General features: G+C 31.1%; 1 protein-coding gene across 3 annotated transcripts in view; it reads left to right on the forward strand.

Moving 5' to 3' along the window:
- The window catches only part of LOC113510927 (TWiK family of potassium channels protein 9-like), a 403,012-nt gene that overhangs the window by 82,119 nt on the left and 300,419 nt on the right, over nt 1-20,474 (forward strand). The window contains exon 3 of one of the 3 annotated variants that reach the window (XM_052895843.1): nt 7,179-7,209. The exons of the other annotated variants lie outside the window; for them this stretch is intronic. The gene's annotated coding sequence lies outside the window, so the exon portion shown is untranslated. The remainder of the gene's footprint in view (nt 1-7,178; nt 7,210-20,474) is intronic. 3 annotated transcript variants of the gene reach the window in all.

Raw genomic sequence — 20,474 nt, forward strand, 5'->3', positions numbered from 1 at the left:
TAGACCATTTTTCTTTTTTTGGTTGTCTCTACCTTCATACTCATCCACGTTCATATTTAATACCTTCTTCAATACATGGCTTTTATTCCTCCGCATATGTCTTCATCAAGACAATTTATCGTATCAAAAATATATAGAGCACATTAAAGTCGATAAAAATGTAATAAAACTCTTTACTATGTATTTATTCATTAGTTAACAAATTACAAAATGTTTTACCAAATTACTGAATGATTATCTAAACATGATTGTATGACATTTTGTATGAATAATCAATCATTACCATGATGTGAACGAGGGACGACAATTCTATTCATGGTATCGCTTCGATTCGATAACAAACGTTCACCGTTCCTTCAGGGGATAATGAAAAAGGAATACCGCGATATATAGACAAACTGGACATGCTATTTATTTACTTTGACAAATATGCGAAAAAACAAAAATAAATCAAATTCTGTGCGGAATACATACACTATATATACATAGTCAATTTGTAATCTCTTTTCTTGTAAAGGTTTTCCCAAGAGACAACAGCATGGGGTTCTTCAAAAGGGGGGTAAAGATGTTTCTTCAGGACGGCAACGCGCGCGTAACACCTCTGGTATTGCAGGCGTTCATAGGCTACGGTATCCGCTTACCATCAGGCCGTATGCTTGTTTGCCACCTCAGTGGTATAAAAAAATCTCTTCTCAACCTCCGTTTATTCCTATAGTCCGTCTGACAATGACTACAAAATATTGGATGAATTTTATTAAAGATTGTGAATAGGATTTCTGCAAATATATGTTAGTTAATTTGACAACTGAGTAATAAAATCATCATTTAAATAAAAATTTGAGAGATTACATGTCTAATATATATTTAGTCATATGTTATAATGGCCTTATATATATATATATATATATATATATATATATTATTTATTATTACTTATATATTTATTGTCGTTTCTTCAATATTTCTAGATAAAGGAATTCTTTTTCTACTCATAAGTCCAAGCTAGATTACTTCCAGTGAATTTATATCAACGTGCGCAGGCATTGAAGCAAAATGATAAATAAAGATAAGAAGAGAAAAGGCGAAGTCAACAAAAAATTCAGAGACCATCAATTTAATAAAGCAGTCGAATAAGTCGAGCAACCTATTATTTTTCGTAAAATACAGCCTTTCCGTTGCTTTTAAATGAGGACCGAAGATTAACCCTCTGCGTTTTCCCAGTCATTTAGGCGCGTTCGTCGTTCTATAAGGAATGCCTTCGTCGTAACTTCGTCAATTAAACTTTACAATATAATGGAAATATAGCTGTCGTATTACAGAAAGTCGTTGATTAAATAGTATCACTTGCTTTTTGTAGCTACAGTCCAACTTTCAGATTGAATTTTGATCATCCAGCGACGGTTCCAAAATTATGTTTTAATTAACTCAGGCATCCGAATGTAGAATGTAAAGATGTTTTAGAATTATATAGAGACTGAGTCTGGTTAATGCACGTTATATTATTATTATTATATCAACCGTTAAATGTCTACGGCTGGACATAGGCCTCCCCCATAAGTGAGTTTTGCTAATAACTTAGCAGGCAAGTAGGCAACCGCGGTTAAGTTTTGATGATGTTTTAAAAGGGACGCTACTACCCATCCCTCGACCATTAAATTCCCTTAGTTGTCACTTAAGACAAAGGGAAAGGAAGGGGTGGCCTGGTCTATGCCGAGACTCATGGCAATGAAATGAACGCTATATACCGGAATGAAATAAAAATAGAGATAAAGTAGAATCCTATTAACTGCATATTCTACCAGAGCAACTAAGTATTTATCGAAAACTATCTAAAGTATGTGTCGAAAAAAAAACAAAAAAATATTGAATTTACCATAATAACATCCCACTTTTAGCTGTAAATTTAGTATGAGAAGTTTAAAGTTTATTCGTAGTTTTTGAAGTTTTTTTTACGTATTTTCTGTTTTAATATGCTTTATAGCATGGGCAATTGCCCTTATAATAATACCCTTAGTTTTATGTACGGCTCACGACATAGATTTTATTCTTTTTAGTGAGTGAGAATGTATAATGGCATATATCTATAATCTAAGCATATAAAAGATCATGGGACAACGAGAAAATGGTATTTTTCGTATATTTAAGGTCTGCGCAGACAATCATTTTATGACGCAAAGGAAGACTGATTTTAAACAAAACGTCTTGTCTGCTTACGCCTTAAAACATTTTTTGTACCACTTTCTTATTATGCCAAAATCTGTTATTATCCATATATTTGTATCTATCTATATCTGTTATATCCATATTGTCTAGTTACTAAGATACTGGTAAGTAAACAGTAGAATATTTTGAATTAATATTTTTTAAATATAATATTAAGTATTATGTACACGCATATATTAATTTCGATATTAATATTAAATAATCACTATTTATTTATAATACAGATATATTATATTTACATTGATTTTGTTATTCTAGATTTTGCCGATAATCTGTGTATACAGACCTAGTTCAGCTGTTTGATATGTATTAATGATGTTTCTATATTATTATATTTAAATGAAATTTACAACTTTTACTTAGGTATTTACTACTAAATATAATAATGAAATCTATAGATTAATATTCATTAGCTCACATAGTTTCAACGTTCAGACAGAATATCTAAATATACAAATTTTGTTGAAATCAAAATTGTTAAATGGCTAAGTTTATAATTTCGTCATTTTTGATGAGTTCCAGGAGCATTTGCGTGGAGATTGATTTAATAAGATGTATTGCTACCAAATGAAGTTTTTTAAGCCTAATTATTAACAATTCCTTTCCCTTCACAATACTAGCGTTGTCACATAAGCATATTTTTGAAAACCTCACGTTGTATCTCTAGTCCCTATGATGAGCGTGATTTATTAATGAATGTAAGGTTTAAGTTGAAAGGAAGCAAATATTCTCACCGTAGCTTCAGAATACATATACGCAAACATTTTTTATATATGTAGGAATATTTAACTATTTCTTAATAACAGCGATCTTAATAATCCTAACACTAGACACAAATACAAACTTGCTGTTCCAAAGTATCGTTAAAAAAAGTTAATAGATCTTTTATGCGAATGGGCATTAAATGTTATAATAAGATACTGAAGGATATTTTGGATCTATAAATATGAAAGATGTTAGTTGATCATGCACGGGCTTTTAATGTAAAATTATGTAATTTTAGATATAGTACATTTAAAACATGTGTATTTAACACATAATGTTAACAGAGATTTAAAAGAGTAACTGTTGAGTTACTAGCGGCCTTTTCTCAACACACAACCTTCTGATTTTTGCAGTATTAAAAAAAAAATGACGATTTAAAAGTGCTTGTAAACAAGTCTATTTCAATAAAGATGATTTGAATTTGAATGTTGCATAAAAATAATTTATATTATATGCTATCTTTGGATACACACACACTAGAAGCAAATGAAATTATCCGTAAAAATGTATTTATAAAGTTACGACCGCTGCCAGTCCGTCGAACGCAGGTTTCAATCCTATCAAATGATTCGTAAATTCAAAGGGGAAAAATAACCTGGTGGTTGAGCTTGGTGGTAAATAAAAATACATGAAACTGCTCATTTTGCGGGATTGTATTTATTTAATTTGTTTACAATTTTGGTTAAATAAAAATATAATAGTGGTTAATGAAAATGTAAATTTTACTATTATTGTAAATGTGAAAGTTTGTAAAGATGTTTGTATATTTGTAACCTCATCACGCCTAAATGTCTGAACGAAATTGAATGTCTGATTCATGAGTACATAATAATTTAGATTGCATAGCAACAAGTAATTTGTTGATTACCAAAGAAAAACAGCTTTAAATGTCACAAAATTTGTATAGGATTAACACGATATATATGTTATTGATTGCTAAAAGAATTATTAAGATCGATTTAGAATTGGTGACATAATTGTAAAATACTTACAAAAGTATAGACGTATCAATGACATCCTTTTTCAGAAGTCATGTAAAAATTTGTTAAAGCTGGCTAAAAATAAGTAATAGAACGAAAATAAGCCAAAATTTATGTATATCTTTATTTGCTGTAACATCAATAGGACAGCATGAGCTACGAATGAAAATCATGTGTGTTATCATTAATTCATAATTTTTTTACTGACCATATTATAAAAAAATGTGTGGTTCAATATGTGGGCTTAATATGGCATTCTCTCCCAGTAAACTTTTGGCATAACAGATATATAATTATGCTGTGAACAATGAGGAAATTGTTGTAAATAAACAGTTACAGACGTATCTGTATTGACTAACAAATTATATTATAAACTACTTTACATCATGATCATATAAATATTTGAATATATTAAACAAATATTGCTGACATATACAAATATATTATTGGTCGTGAAAAATATTCCATAATAGAATTTACGTAATCTAAAAACTCAGATTTCTACGAACAATATGTAGTGACGAGTGTATGTATTCAATCAGGCCACTAGTTCAGTTTTGTGTTTTTGCATTGTCCCAATATACCAATATTGTTTTTCTTTTATGCTATTTTTTATTAACTTTTTCAATATACATTGTCACTATTGTACTATATGTGAATATGAGTATAGTTATTTTTACTTTGAAAATGATATAAGTTTTATTTTATTCTCGAGTACTCTGAATAACTGTTTTCTATACCATTACTATGTACTTTTAGTACCAAGAAAAATCAATTAACGTAAAAAATGACAAAACATCAGTACAAGAGAAAAAGGAGCTGGAAATAATAAACTTGTACCAAGCCATATGACCAACATGGTGTCAATAGTACACTAAATTAATAATTAATTAATAATTCTCCTCTCATTGAAGATTTATGGCTATCAATGCTATATTAATAGGTTTTTTTATGCAACTTAGAATGGCAAACAAGCTAACCGCCCACCTGATGGAAAGTAGTAACCGTCGCCTATAGACATGAGCAGTACCATGGTCATAACAGAGTATATTGTTTCACCCATGATATCCCTCATGCATTGATATTCCTGAGGACACAAGTGTTATTCCTTTGTTCTTTGTAAATTCACTGCCATATTCCACCATTCAAACTGAAACACAGTCATGCAAACACAACTGCTTCATGATAAAAACACGAATGGAACAGAGGTGTCCAAGTAAACGACTTTTGTATAAAGTCTCCCTCTGGTAAAAAGGTTTTTAAGATATGGCATCTAGAAAAAGAAACTTACCAAAAAACACTTAGTTCAGTAAAAAGAAAAATAAAAAAGAGTCTTCTTTAAAAGTGTTTACCAGAAGAAGATTTTGTCTATAAGCTGTCTGCATGGGTATATCCACCCCACTCGAATTTCTGTTGTGTAGCAGCTGTGTTCACACAGTCGTGTTTTAGTTTGAGTGGTGTGATATGGCAGTGAAATTATAGAGTACGGAGGCATGAGCCCATAGGAGCAACCCACAAGAGGCGCTATGAGCATCATAGTGTATTATATTACGTCTTATCATCATTATTACAGATATTATCCATCCACTGCTGGATATAGGCCTCCCCTATAGACTGCCATAAGGAACGGTCCTGAGCCACCTGCATCCCCTGACTCTCTGCAATGCATTTGAGGTCGTCATTCTATCTATAGGAGTTCGTCCTACATGCCCGTACGGGGTTGCCACTCAAGAAAATTTCTTCTACATTGGTTGTCGGTTCTTCGAGCTATGTGATCAGCGCATTGCCATTTCAGCTTGCTTATCCTTCGGGCTATGTCTATTACTTCTTGTTGGTTCTTTTGCGGATATCCTCGTTTCGGATGGTATCACGCAAAGAAACTCCGAGCATAGCCTTTATCACAGCCGTTTAAAGTGCTATAAATGTCTATAGGCAACGGTTACCCTTCTATCAGGTAGGCTGTCGGCTTATTCGCCATTATAAGTTATATAACAATAGCTATATCTAATTTTGAATTAGATGACCTATATACCTATTATCCGAACTTGATTGTCAACTATTGAATCGCCACGTAGCCCAAAAGCCTAACTAAGACTAATTAACGATTGTTATCTAGTGACGACAACAATGAACCTTACCGTCATAGCCTTTGAAGTATACAAACGCGAATTACGTTATACGGTCAGCTATTCACTGAAGGGATTATTAGTAAATGGGACAAGCGGCCCTATAGTACCTATACTCTCTCGCACAAAGATATGGTTTTACTTTAATTAATAAAAAAATATGACTTTATTAAGTTTTTTCTTATACTTGGCATATTTAGTTAACGATCTGTTTTTTATAGAAATATATTAACTAGCTATATCTTGCGGATTTGTCTGCTTAAATAAGGACATAAAGTATCCCATTTGGTAAGTTAGGATACAATCTACCAGTGTGCCAAAATTTATTCAAATCCATTAGTAGTTTTTGTGTGATAGAGTAACAAACATCCTTACAATTATCTATATTTTGCTTCATGAGAAAAGTTACTTTTACTGTAAACATACACAACACGCATGGATTCATACATACACGTACGCATACAGACACACACACACACATACACGCAACATATACACAAAACACAAATACACGTACGTGAGTTTATATAAAAAATACATTAGGTATGTCTGTAACTATATTGACTACTACAAGTAATGGAAAGAAAACCAGTCAATATCAGCGATAATATTTGTGAAATTGAACAAATTTCTCTCACGTGATTTAGTTTAATAAGTTAAAACAATATTTTTTTTATACTAGCTGTACTAGCAATTTTATTCGTGAGAATTAGGATAAGTATTACTTTGTATAAAAGTCGCAAGCTTAAGTAGCTTCGTTCCACTCGGCTTTTTGTCGCGAAACAGCTGTGTTTGAATGGCTGTGTTTCAGTTTGAAGGGTAGAATACGGCAGTGAAATTGCACGGTATGGAGGTATGACGTCATAGTCCTCCGAAATGGTAACACGCGTGGGGCACAATGGGCATCGCGGTGCATTCTGTGAAGTCTGTGTATAGTGTTTACATATGGAATGGTTACCAGTTTCAGTTATTCCACTGTTATCATTGAATTTAACCCTATTATAGCTTAATGCCGTTTATATAGATTATTTCTATTATATAAATATATTTCAAAAAAATAATAAATAATTGTGATTTGTTTCAGGTAATTTAGGAAATCTGCTGTCGCCATTACGGTATGTCGTTGTATTATAGAATGTTAAAACCTTAAATTTATTTAAATTATATGATATTTTAAAATTGTGCTTGGGACATATGTAGTTTGCGTAAGCAGAATTTAGTTATATTTTACTTAGAGTCATAATATTTATCCCTATGTTTTTATTTTTTATTTATTTATTTACACTTAATTGCACTAAGTAAAAAGAGAAATAACAAATACAGTAAATATTAATGAGAAGTGATACAAAAGGCGGTCTTATCGCTAAGCAATCTCTTCCAGACAACCTTTGGGTAGAGAACATTGAGAAAAAGACAAAGGGTAGGTGGCGCACTATTATATAAATATTATCATATTTAATCAAATCATATCAAAATTTATTCATGGCAAACACCATGTGTATCAATGGCAAATTTTATGAATAATGTCTTGAACTGTTAAACTGCACAAGGTAACAAAAACACACATTTTTACGAGTATTTTTTGTAGCACGTAAAGTAAAAAATGACATATCTAGGCACATAATTTTGAGTCACATTAATACGACGGAATTAGGTGTCAAAATGCTAAAACCCCTTATGGGGGAAGCTTATGTTATGCAGTGTTATGGTTGACGGTTGATATGATTATTCAAGTATAAAGTTAGTATCGAGAAAACAAGAGAGTTTAATTTTAATTTTTAATGTTTTTGCTCAGTTCACATGCAGAATAATCACTTAAAAGGATGCTGTGATTTCAATTTTGCCCTGTAGGTATAATTTATTAAGTGTATACATCAAATAATGGCACAAAACATGCAAAAATATATTTGCAATGGAAAGAAGCGGATTGTGTAGAGCACTTATATAAACTGAAAAGGTATTTCGACACTTCACTACGTAGGTACTCTTTGATGTTAGATGGTATCGAATGAGATGTAGGGCAGTGTATTGGCCGGACATTATCGATTTCTTAGACTAGCGTACTCCAGTTAACCTTTACAGCTAGGTATATATTACAATCACGCGTTTCCTTTGAATGGATTTGATTGACGTTTTGATTTTGTATATTAATTGAAAAAAAACTCTACACTGTATATCATTTATTGATTTATTTATTCTTTAATACACCTAGAAAGTATAAATAGCGAACTTAACACTATATGGTATTATCTACCAGTCAACCGTAGATAGGAATAATAAAAAATGGAATTGGCAGTGCAATGAATGAATAATATTACTACTTTACATACACATACACACGCACCCATATATACATATTCTATAATAATAAATAATATCGGACGAAAAATCATTTAGTTATAAGGAAACACCAGCATCAGACAAAGCAAAGTGATTACAATTTTATGCATTCTAAATAAAAAGAACGTAGCTTATACTAGAATGCCAATTTGGTTGGAGCAGATCTAATGTCAAAGGGTAAAGCATTCCAGTACTTGCTAGCCTGGATAGCGAAAGAATTAGAGAAAAAGTCAGTGGAAAGAATTAGAGGAAAATTAGGGGCAGGGACAGGGAGCAGGAGATTTCTAGAAGACCGAAGACAATATATATAATTTTATTTATAAAGTTACTAGCTATTGCGGCAATCGTCATTTTGCGTCCTACTTTAACATACTAGATTAACTTTTTCATATCAGAATAAAAACTTGGATCTGCCAATATACATTTACAATATATTAAAATCGGTTGAACGGTTTCGGAGATTAGCGTTAATGAAAATCGTGACACGGGAGTTTTATACATTAAGAATTTGAACTCATATTAACACACTGGGTTGTTAAGGGCAGTGCAGACTGTTAAATTATTGCGGCCATAGATTACGTACTGATAGGATACGGCAAGTTCTCTGTCTACGACCCGCAAGTACCGACCGATGGTTCTTCAAGAAGTCCTTTTATTATTATCTGTTATCTGTAATTAGTCATCGCTATTAATTACTTTATAATTATATCCATGTTTCTTCGTTAGTCATGTCATGTAATTATTTTTACATTTCCATTATATCTTTATATCAAACACGCTCTTATTAATTATTATAGTCCATTACCTAATTAATCAGGATACTTTTTAGTATGTGATATCATCAATAGAATATGTATATGAAATTAGTACTAAATAACAAGACGTGTATTTAATATGTTTATCATAAAATGGTTGTTCGTATATTGAATGTTTGTCAGGAAATTTAAGATGTTAAAGAAAATAAGTAAAATTCGTAAATAAAAAGCTTGTATATTTACGAAGAGATCCCTTTGACAATATTAATACGAGGATGTGTTTGTATGTAAGTAGCTATAAGTAGGTATTATACGTGTTAAATTGATTGGAAAGCGAAGAATTAAGTTTATCCAAACCGCCTACCCGTGGTGGGAAATAACCTATTACAATAGCAAAATATTATTATATTTTAATGTGTTACTATATTACCGGTTTAACTTACTTGTAATTTGATAAAAAAAGCTTGATTATTATTTTATTATTTATAACCGTTGCTCCAATAAGATCTCAATGGTATTTTAAAATAAATTAGCGGCCCGTCCCGGCGTCGTACGGGTGGACATTTTTAACATTTCCCTTCACTGCTTTGCTCCTATTGACCGTAGCGTGAAGAAAAGTATACTATAACCTGCCCAGGAGTATGAAGAATAATTGTACCAAGTTTCGTTAAAATCAGTTGAGTAGTTTTTGTTTCTATAACGAACATACAGACAGACAAAATTTTACTGAATGCATTTTTGGCATCAGTATAGATGACTAACACCTCCTGATAGTTATTTTGGTAATATATTTCATGTACAGAATTGACCACTCTACAGATTTATTATAAGTAGAGATAAGTGAGGAAATTTGTGAAGTTTATTTTTAGAACAATTGTTTTATAATTTATGGATATATTTTTGGGTTATTTATAAATGTAATTTCACAATTTTTATTATATAGTCGCATTTTTTTAATTGTCTTTGATAATTATTTATACAATCGACAGGCTCTTCTCCAGGGTGATCAAAACAGGAGCAAACTCTATCGATTACGTATTACTAAAACCATTGATTTTCTTTGTCGAGCAATGTATTGCCTGTTAAGGTACGACATCTGCATATAGATGCAAGAATCTGTGTTCTGAATTGAAATGTTCTTCGGAGCGATTTATTTAATTTTAAAATTAGAATACAGAGATTAATTAATAATTAATTAAAATAAATAAATAAATAAATTTTGACATGAACGAAGTTATTGTTTTTTTGTGTGGAGCAAAATGTATTTTCCTTCAGTATTTATGTGAGATAAAGCCGTAGCTTATAAAATCTTGCTCAGCATCAGTAAATTTATATCACGAACGGATAATGAAATATCCTTTTCTCGATGATTAATCGATTAATATTCCAAATAGTTTCGTGTTCGGAATATTCATCAGGAAATTACTATAATCTTCTTATCCTTATTCTCGGTAATGTATTCATGATTTTGCTTTGTATAATTCCGAAATAGTAAACAATACCGGCATAGGAAACAGATATGAATGTAATTAATCGACGAATTAAGTGATGGTTGTCAGTTTTTAGATGGGCTGTGAGCGTATTTGATATTCTGTGCTATGTATAAAATTGATATTTTATATTTTTTTATCCCTGCACAATTTAAACGTTTATATTCATGGGTATTCTTGTTTGTATTAAATTGCATGTTTTCTTTGTAAATATCATCATCATCGTAATCATCTTATCAGTCATTAATTGTTCACTATTAAAAATAGGCCTTCCCCATAGACAGCCGAAGCATAAGGAAAAATTTTTATATAAATATACATTTATTTGAATTGTTAATTTTTTTTATCTTAGAAACAAAAAAGTTTAAAAAAATACCTGGGTAAATGAATAAGCTATGAAATAAAAGGATTATGTGCTGACTAAACGTAGTGGTAGTTTCAACAAATAGGAACGATGCAGACAGAGTTCTATTTTAATGCGACCTTTGACTTGTTTCGTTGAATGTTTTAATATGCCACGTCGATATATGATACGGAGGACTGAAATGTCAGGTCGGCATTTTTGGATCGTAGGTAAGCTGTGTTTGGATCTGAAATATTATATGTATTTACAATTAGGTCACATATTGTCTAGGGAACACTGGATTTTCAATATTTTTGGCAATGTTGCATAGCAAATAATATTGCTTAAAAGACATATAAAGTAGATTTGCTTTATATATCTACCAGAGGGAAATTTTGTACAAAAGTCGATTGCTTGGGTACCTCTGTCCCATTCGTGTTTCAACCGTGAAGCAGTTGTGTTTGCATGGCTGCGTTTCGGTTTGAAGGGTGGGATATGGCGTGAATTTACTGGGTACAGAGGAATAACACGTGAGTCCTCAGGAATGGCAACGCATGGGGGGTATCATGGGCGAAACAGTATACTCTGTTATGTCCATGCTACTGCTTATGTCTATAGGCGACGGTTACCACTTTCCATCAGGTAGGCCGTCAGCTTGTTTGCCATTCTAAGTTGCATAAAAAAAAAAACTTAGAAAAATAGCCAATTTTATTATGCCAACATTAATATTAACTTAATGTATTTCTTCATTCTTCTTCTTAACGTATATTCTTTCTATATATTTAAAAAAATATAAAACAAGAAGTTTTGTTACCAGTATCTGTTTAAAATATTTGAATTTTGCAATAAAATGATTTTGCTTTGCAAAGAAAAACGGCGGTATTATAAAATTAATATGGGACCCATTTCACATAGAAGTAAATCCTACTAATTGGAGAGTAGACATTATTAATACTAAAGGGCAACACTCATACGAGTAGGTATTTACTAAATAGATAAAAATATCTGCATTATCGTTATTAATACGTATCAGTTAACTGTTCCCTACTGGACATAGGCCTCCTGTCATAAGGAAATTTTTGCCAGTAGTTGCCACGCTTGGCAAGCGGGTTAGCAACTGTAGTTAGGTTTTGGTGATGTTTTAAGAGAGCCGCTGATGTTCATCACTAGTTATTGCAATGGCTTCATCTAATTTACAGTTTTCTATGGGAATCCTTAGAGTGTTGTTGAAGTCTTGAACTGCTGATGTCGAATTGTTAAAAGAAATTCTTTTTTAAACAAAATTCTGTAGAAAAGGACATATATTTATTTCAATTTAATTATTGCCTACAAGATTGAGAAATGTTTTGAATGAAGTGCGTGTTCTTGAGACAATTTTTCCAAGAATGTTTATTATTAGTTACGCTGACAAATACAACTATTTTGGTTGACAGTTTATATTAATTTTACTTATTTAACAAAAGCATATACGTTATTTATAAATACGAGGTACATAGTACTATTGTGACGATAACAAGCAAACTTAGTTTCATATTTATAATATGTAGGGCATACGGAAACTTTTGCGTAACTCATGAATAAAACAAGTTAAAATAAAAACATTTCATTGTTTTTCAAAGTGCTTTCCATTAAATTATAAATATTTTTTTTTATATATTTTTATAAATATTTCATTCAATAAAACTATTTTTCAAAACATCAGGCCACTAGGCTGTGTTTTCTATCTGCTGATTGAAAGCTACCGCCTTTTCGTTCCGTGAAATCTCTCACCATCTTTGATTTTTGGGTAAATAAAAAAATCGTAGTATGCAAGCAGTGGATTACGGTACTTTCTTTCATTGGTTGTGTATGAAGAAGCGTTGCCGTGAAGAAGAGTATACGATTTCCCGGTGGTCTAGTCTAGTGCTTGGATTTTGTCTAGGACAGTGGGTAAACAAATAGTGGTATACTATTGATACTTTTTTGATTATCAATAAATAGGTCTGATAATAAAAAATATTGTTAAGTTTTTTGACGCCAATTTTTTTCTGAATAATTAATAAGGTTTTCTGTTTTAAAAAATATATAATTCGAAATTCAAACAGCATGGATAAATTTTCTATTTCTCTGAGAATTTTGAGAAATTATTTATTATTACTGTATAAAATTAGGATCTATGTTTCCAATTCTACAAGATTTAAGCTACGTATTCAAATTGTCAGTCAGGACATGTTATATTAAAGACATATTAGCACATATAGAACATTTTAAAGATATATTAGCTATATTCCACAGCTATATTTGCGAGAATTAATATATAAATTATCCCCAATTATTAACCCAATATTTTTGGTATCTGCATATATGGTATACCAAACTCATTTACGTCCGATTAATCGTTTAAGTGTGTTTGAACAACATCGAAATGTTAAAACATTTTTAAAACTTATGCATTTAATATAAGAAGGACTGTGTAATATTTTTGAAAATATATTATTTGATTTTCGTATTGGATTGTCAAGGGAGAAAAGTGCCACCGCGCCGCGTAGGTGCAATCGATGTTTGAATCGAATTGACTTTACGGGCTGCATTCGGAACGTAACTCGATATCAAAACGAATGGATATTACACGTTGGGGTACATCGTTCGTAAAGTATATCCAGTGAATCGAGCATTGCGCTTTCAAATATAAGAGGGTTTTTATAGTATAAACATTTTCACAATAACCCGCAGCTTCGCTCGCATGGCTTAAGTTTTCTATGTAGTGAGTAATTTGTATATTTGGTAATCCCAACACATACGTAGTATTTTCTTTTTTATATATATTCTTATTTTAATGCATAAAAAATGTATTTCCTTTTATATTAACATACGAAATGTCGGTACTTTATGAAACTTTATATTAATATTATTGGAAAAACACTTGTATTCATTTATAAATTACTATAAAAAATAGGTATTTGATAGTTTTCGCTATTTTAGTCATTTTGAAGTGACATGAAGTGAAGCTATTACTGTTAATTGCTGATGAATATGTCACGATGGGCTATATATCCTTATTAATATAAAAATAAATGTAAAAGTGAATTTGTTGTGTGATATTTGTGTGATATTTGGTATACATGTACTATATGGGTAATTATATAGGTAATTTTTATTCCAGTTAGTAAACAACCCTGGTTATGTAGACAAAGTCGCGTGTAAAAACTGGTGATACCTTATATGACTATCCTTTTCTATCTTCCATCGCATAGCAAGCATAAATAGTTTTCGTAAACGTAGAGAGACATGTGTGATGTATATATACATCACACATGTATGTAAAACAAATGTTTGTTTTTCAGTCTTTTTATTATATTAGTATCACGAGAACAATAATTACGTACAAATCTTTCTGAACAAAACGCATCGATTTGGATTCGGAAGTTCCCTAATTAGAAGTGATCAATTACAACCTACATATTAATGCCGCACCAACCAGCAGTCACCTGATAGCGGGAATTAGAAACTTGGTCGGTCTGCGGTTAGATTAAACACTGCATATTCGTGTCTTGGAACTTACCTGTGTTTGAGCAGCTTCCAGAACTTTAGCTATTAGTAGCAAGTAGTAGACTGAACTATAGGTAGAATATACGTTATTTGTAATACTTTAATGCATTGAAATGTTGCATCAGAAAGAGACTTGTATAAAAGTCATATGACTTTTATACAAGTCTCTCTCTAGTTATGTTATGCAAATATGTAAAACATCTACATATTTGTATTACTGTGTTTCGGTTTGCAGTGTTTTAAAGAAGCTCATAAGAATAGAAACTAAACTTGTCTGTAAACTTATAAGTGGTACACAGGGCTTGAAAAGCATACGATTTCTATACTATATGATATATATAGGATGATAATGGAATGGTAACCCCGCTTGCGCTAACGGTATACGCTGGCGGGGCACCAGTGAGGGATGATAGGTGACGATGAAAGCAAGTCAGTTAGCCCATCGTGATGAATTGCACTAGAATAAGCCACGATGGTTTCCAGGGGGAACTGCGTGGAGGTCGATCTGACAGGGTATATTGTTAGCAATAGGGCAGTTAGACCCCATTACTAACCTTGAACCTTGGACCCCTTGAACCCTATGGTTTATTTTATTACTTTTTAATGAAAATGTCACACTTACATAATATACCTGTGTGTCTTTCCGTAAGAAGTTTAAGAATAAATAATTTAAAAAATGTAGTAAATTTTTATAGGTTCATAGTAAAAAGCCAGTCAATGCGAGTTGAATTCACATGCATACGGTTCCGTACATCGATATAGACGAATGGACAAACAAAGTATAATCAAGTGAGTTCCTTTACATTATTTTAATACGGAGTCCTTAAAACAATTCTATTGATCGACAAAATTTTGACTACACATTAAAATAATTATGAGCTGCCAAAATATAATATGTCAAAGAAATAAAAAAAAAACAGCTAATCACTTTATTTTTAAACAATTTGACTTTAGAATGTGGCGGAGTGTGACAGGGAGAAGTCGACTTGAATCTAATTAATTTTAATATAATTAGGTACAAATTAATTTAAATAGATAACGAGCTCTGTGCATAATTAGACAATTCACGTGCGGCCATATTGCGTAAGACAAACTACTTATTTATATTTATACAATAGTAGCTAATCATAATTTTTTTTATTTTATTTATATATTTTTTATATTTTATATATCTATTATTCTATATTACATTTATTTATCAAAGAAATTGCCTTCCGCAAGTTTGTTATTTTTTCAAAGTACAGAATTGACTGTACTTGATGCTATACGGTGTAAAAAAACAAAATGGGAAAACAAAATGGGTATAAAATGAGTTGTGAGTTTTTATAGTATGCAAGAAAGAAGTCGCGGGCACAGCTAGCAGGAACATAATGTTTATTTATACTGATAGTATAGTAGGTAAAACAAGTTCAGTACTCTATTAAGTAAGTTTATTACATTACTTGGAATTCTGGTACATTTCCACTGAATGTAGGCTTTGTACGGAGCTACAAACGAAAAAAAAGTCAAAGAGGACGCACATAAACGAATGTTCTTTGACGTAGGGCTGTTCGATACAGGAAACTGCGCTACTGCTTCATATTTCAAACGGTGTTCGACTCACTTTGATAGAGTCATCTTTTATTATGAGGATGCCTCGATTTTGACAGATGACAGTAAATTGGAAAAATACGAATTTCGCGTAGGCTCGTACAAGCAATTTCCCCACCTCATTTGACAATATATTTTAATGTTGATGTCTAAACTTCTGTTATATTTAGTCAAATTAAATTTACTTTAGCAATATATGTTTATGTATTATATGTGCATTTCTTATGTGTATATTATATTTATATTGTGTATTGCCTTAATGTGTTACTATAATTGTCACATATTTTTCACCACATCTGCCCTTCATACGCTTTCTGTTTTTACCCAATGGTTAGCTGGTAGAGAATGCCATATGGCATTAGGCTCGCCATTTGTACAAAATTTTATTGTGCAAATAAGAATAAATAAATAAATAAATAAAATATGTTATATTTTTTAATATTGTATATATAGTATTAAATAATAAAATATTAATTTCACCATCGCGCTCTTTATTTTTCAATTTATTATTTATTTTTCAATTTATTTTTCAATTTCAATAATGAATTATTCAATGAATTCCTTTGAGATTTACGCATTATGTGGAATAAGGGGCCATTTCTGTGTAATAGCAAAAAAAAAACCTTATTAATTATTACATTACAGTGACATGTTAATGTAAATTTCTCCCATGACATTACAGAGCGTGTGTGGGTGTGAAACATAATGAATCGTTGAATAGTAAATGTAACGTCGAGTTTTTTTCTATGATTGTGACGAAGATAAAGGTAGTAGTGATATAGACATTGCATGTTTTGTTTGTTCTTTTTTCAAATTAATAATTTAAAACATTTTTTAAATTTTTCCTTGTTTTGTATTTACTGACATACTGTTACTTTCTTTTACTTTGAAACATAATTATGTGGCACACGGGATATTTGTAAGTATATCAATATACAATATATACCTTAAAGTTAAAATATATACTTGTCTTAATCTTCCAATAAAAATCGATACAAAATTCGTCATATTTGTATCGATTTTTATTATAATATTAAAAATATGTATTTTTTAATACTAAGGATTTTAGTAAAGAAAATGGTATGATTGTATAAGCAGTTATTCATCGTTAGCTTTATGAATATCAGTGGTTTCCAAACTTCGTGATACCTACTGCGAAATTCGCTTGATGCATATTTCATTTCATAACTATGAACGATATTTGATTTATAATGGATACGAACACATTCTATGTATTTTGACGTCTTTCAAATAATTTTATATTATTTTAATACCAAAGAACTACTTCGACGTGTACGAGTACTCGTATTTTCAAAGGGCCCTTAATCTACATTTCCAAAATACTTAGAGAATTTCTAAAAACACATGACAATGACATGAAGAATTATAATTAGTATAATTAGTAGTATATATATATATATATATATATATATATATATATATATATATATATATATATATATATATATATATATATATATATATATATATATATATAAATTAGTGTAATATTTAATTAGTAAAAAATATGTTTATCATTCACTATTTGTTCGTATTTCAAAAGATCGTGTGCCTAGTATATAGATCGTATAGTATATAGATCGTGTGCCTAGGCTTTTCATTATTATGAAAATACCAAAATATAACTTGACGTCAATAAAGCTGATTGATACATTAATATAAAATATTTACCTACGTGAAGCAAATGTCCTTAATGTTCCTTTTGTAGACGGAAATATAAGAATATAATATATTTAATAGGAAAAATGTTTTCAATAAAGTCTACATACAATTTATTGATATATTAATATTTTTATGCCATAATTCTATTAAGTATTTTTTTGATAAAGAATGAAATTTATTTTACTTTGACAAATAATATCTTCACGTCTATATAATCATTAATTTATAGAAGTGTAAACATGTGTTTTTGCTATGAATATTAAATTGAATTGATCAATTTGAAATAGTACAAAATAATGGAAGTTTTAGATGTTTACGCGACCTATTACTCGAAAATGCCGTGTTTACAGGTAAAACATTTGTCGCAAAATGTACGTGTAAGGAATGGCGGTCGGAGATTGATGGCTAATATAAGGAATAATATATGATATATGGAAGGGTGTAGAACTTCTGGTTATAATAATAGTAAATAGGTTAATTGCAAAGTACGGAATGAGATGTACGCTATAATTAAATAATAAGTAACCCTATTATTATCATTATCATATCAGCCCCTAACTGTCCACTGCTGAACATAAGCCTCCTCTTGGAAAGTTTTACCAGTAGTTGTCATGCTTGTCAGATAGATTAGCAACCGCAGTTAGGGGGGAAGAGATTGTTAGTAATGCGGACTACCAATTTCATTTCTAGCAATATATTCTCTCAGGTCGACCTCTTCCTGGAAACCATCGTGCTTAATTCCAGGTGTATTCATCACGATGGGCTAACCTGCCTTTTAATTTTCATCTATCATCCCTCACTTGCGCCACGCCAGCGTATACCGTTAGCGCAGGCGGGGTTACCATTTAATTATCATCCTGTAAAAAAAACCCAGTCAGGCTTTAGAGATGTTTTAAGACGCTGCTGTCTATCCCTCACTCTCCCTTAATCGCCTCTTACAACACCCACGCGACAGGAATGGGTGGCCTATTTTGTACCGGGACCAAACGGCAATGTAACTCTACAATTGTTTATAATAATCATAGTATTTTTATTATTTACTAGTTTATTTCATTAATTATTGTATTTACTGATGATATTATGTTTAGTAGTCCGGAATATTATTTTTTATGTATTATATATTCCTAATTTATATTAATAACGTAACATTTATAATAGTTGTAGTCTATTATTATCTACTAATTACTTAAAACTGTTCAATTTCTTTATAAATGCTGTGAATATCTTGAATAGGCATGTGCCTTATTATTGTATTTTTTTTTATTATTTCAGCCCCTAACTGTCCACTGCCGACCATAAGCCTTCCGCATAAGGGGTGTTTTGCCAGTAGTTGTCACGTTTGACAGGCGGGTTGGCAACCGCTGTTAGGCTTTTAGAGATATTTTAAGAGGGACGCTGCCGCTCATCTCTCGCCCTCCCTTTGTCGTCTCTTCTCGTCCCGTGGGTGTCGTACCCACGGGAAAGTAAGGGGTGGTCCATTCTATGCCGGGGCATATTATTATATTCTATAATATTGTAATATATTTAATGTTAATTTTAAAAATTCGCGTTTTTTAAACATCCTTTAAATACACAATCAGGACTTAATGCGATGAAAAACGTTTGGAGGTAAAAAGCACCTACGTTCTGTCGTGACCACGATGTGGGGCAATCCATGTCGATACGTAGGCAATAAAGAAGTAGGTATGTAGGTACTATTTACCTGCAAAAGCTGTTCATCGCGTTAAGTCCCAATTGTATATTTGAAATATGGAACGTTTGATATATATGTCACAATGTAATATGTTCTTAAATAAATAAATGTAGATATAATATGATATAGCAAACATTATTCTGTTTTATAATAAGCAACTGTGGAAAGTTAATGGAATCTGTTATAGGAAAAATTTTCCTTGTACGCGTGTACAAAAAAGGTAAGTAGATGAAAGTACTACACTATGGGCTTTTTTTTTTAAATTTTTACGTACAACGCAGTTTAACAGGGAAACATGGTGCCGTAGATTCTCCACTATGTCCACTAGATCTAAAGGCCTAACATGAAATGTTTTACGAAATTTCGGAGTTGATTGAAACACAAAATTGATGATAATATTACATAACACATATTTGTTACATAATACATTTTGTTTAAAAATGTTAAAATATCATTCCTGTGTATTTTATGGCACGATTTATTACGAACAAAATACAAAGCTCCATTTGTTGGATCGATTTCGATATATGAAAACACGAACTTGAGTCCGAAAATTTGGAAAATTTTCATGGTAGACCCCCTGGTTACAAGTTAATAGTTTGTTTTCGTGACAATCACTGCATAAACATTCGTGCACAGTTCGCCTACTGAATTCTTGTTGACGTTTTTCATACAATAAAACATATGATCAATTTTAATATGGTTGTTATGCTTGAATAATTTTTTTAATTACTGGAAATATTAAATGAAAAGGCCTTCACGACAACGACGACTTCACATAGGGAACAAGCAAAGTAATAAAAATACTATGATACTGGACGTAGTATGTTTTAAAATATTAAGAGTTTTGTAACAGTTTAATTTTTTTTTGGGTGAAAAATGTAAAGAAAGGTACAATGACGGAATATTGTCCAGTGTATCTTATTCTGTACTGCCATAATACTTTATATGAGAAATA

This window comes from Galleria mellonella, unplaced genomic scaffold (genome assembly GCF_026898425.1).
Source record: "Galleria mellonella isolate WM207_F2 unplaced genomic scaffold, CSIRO_AGI_GalMel_v1 utg312, whole genome shotgun sequence".
Classification (NCBI taxonomy): Eukaryota; Metazoa; Arthropoda; class Insecta; order Lepidoptera; family Pyralidae; genus Galleria; species Galleria mellonella.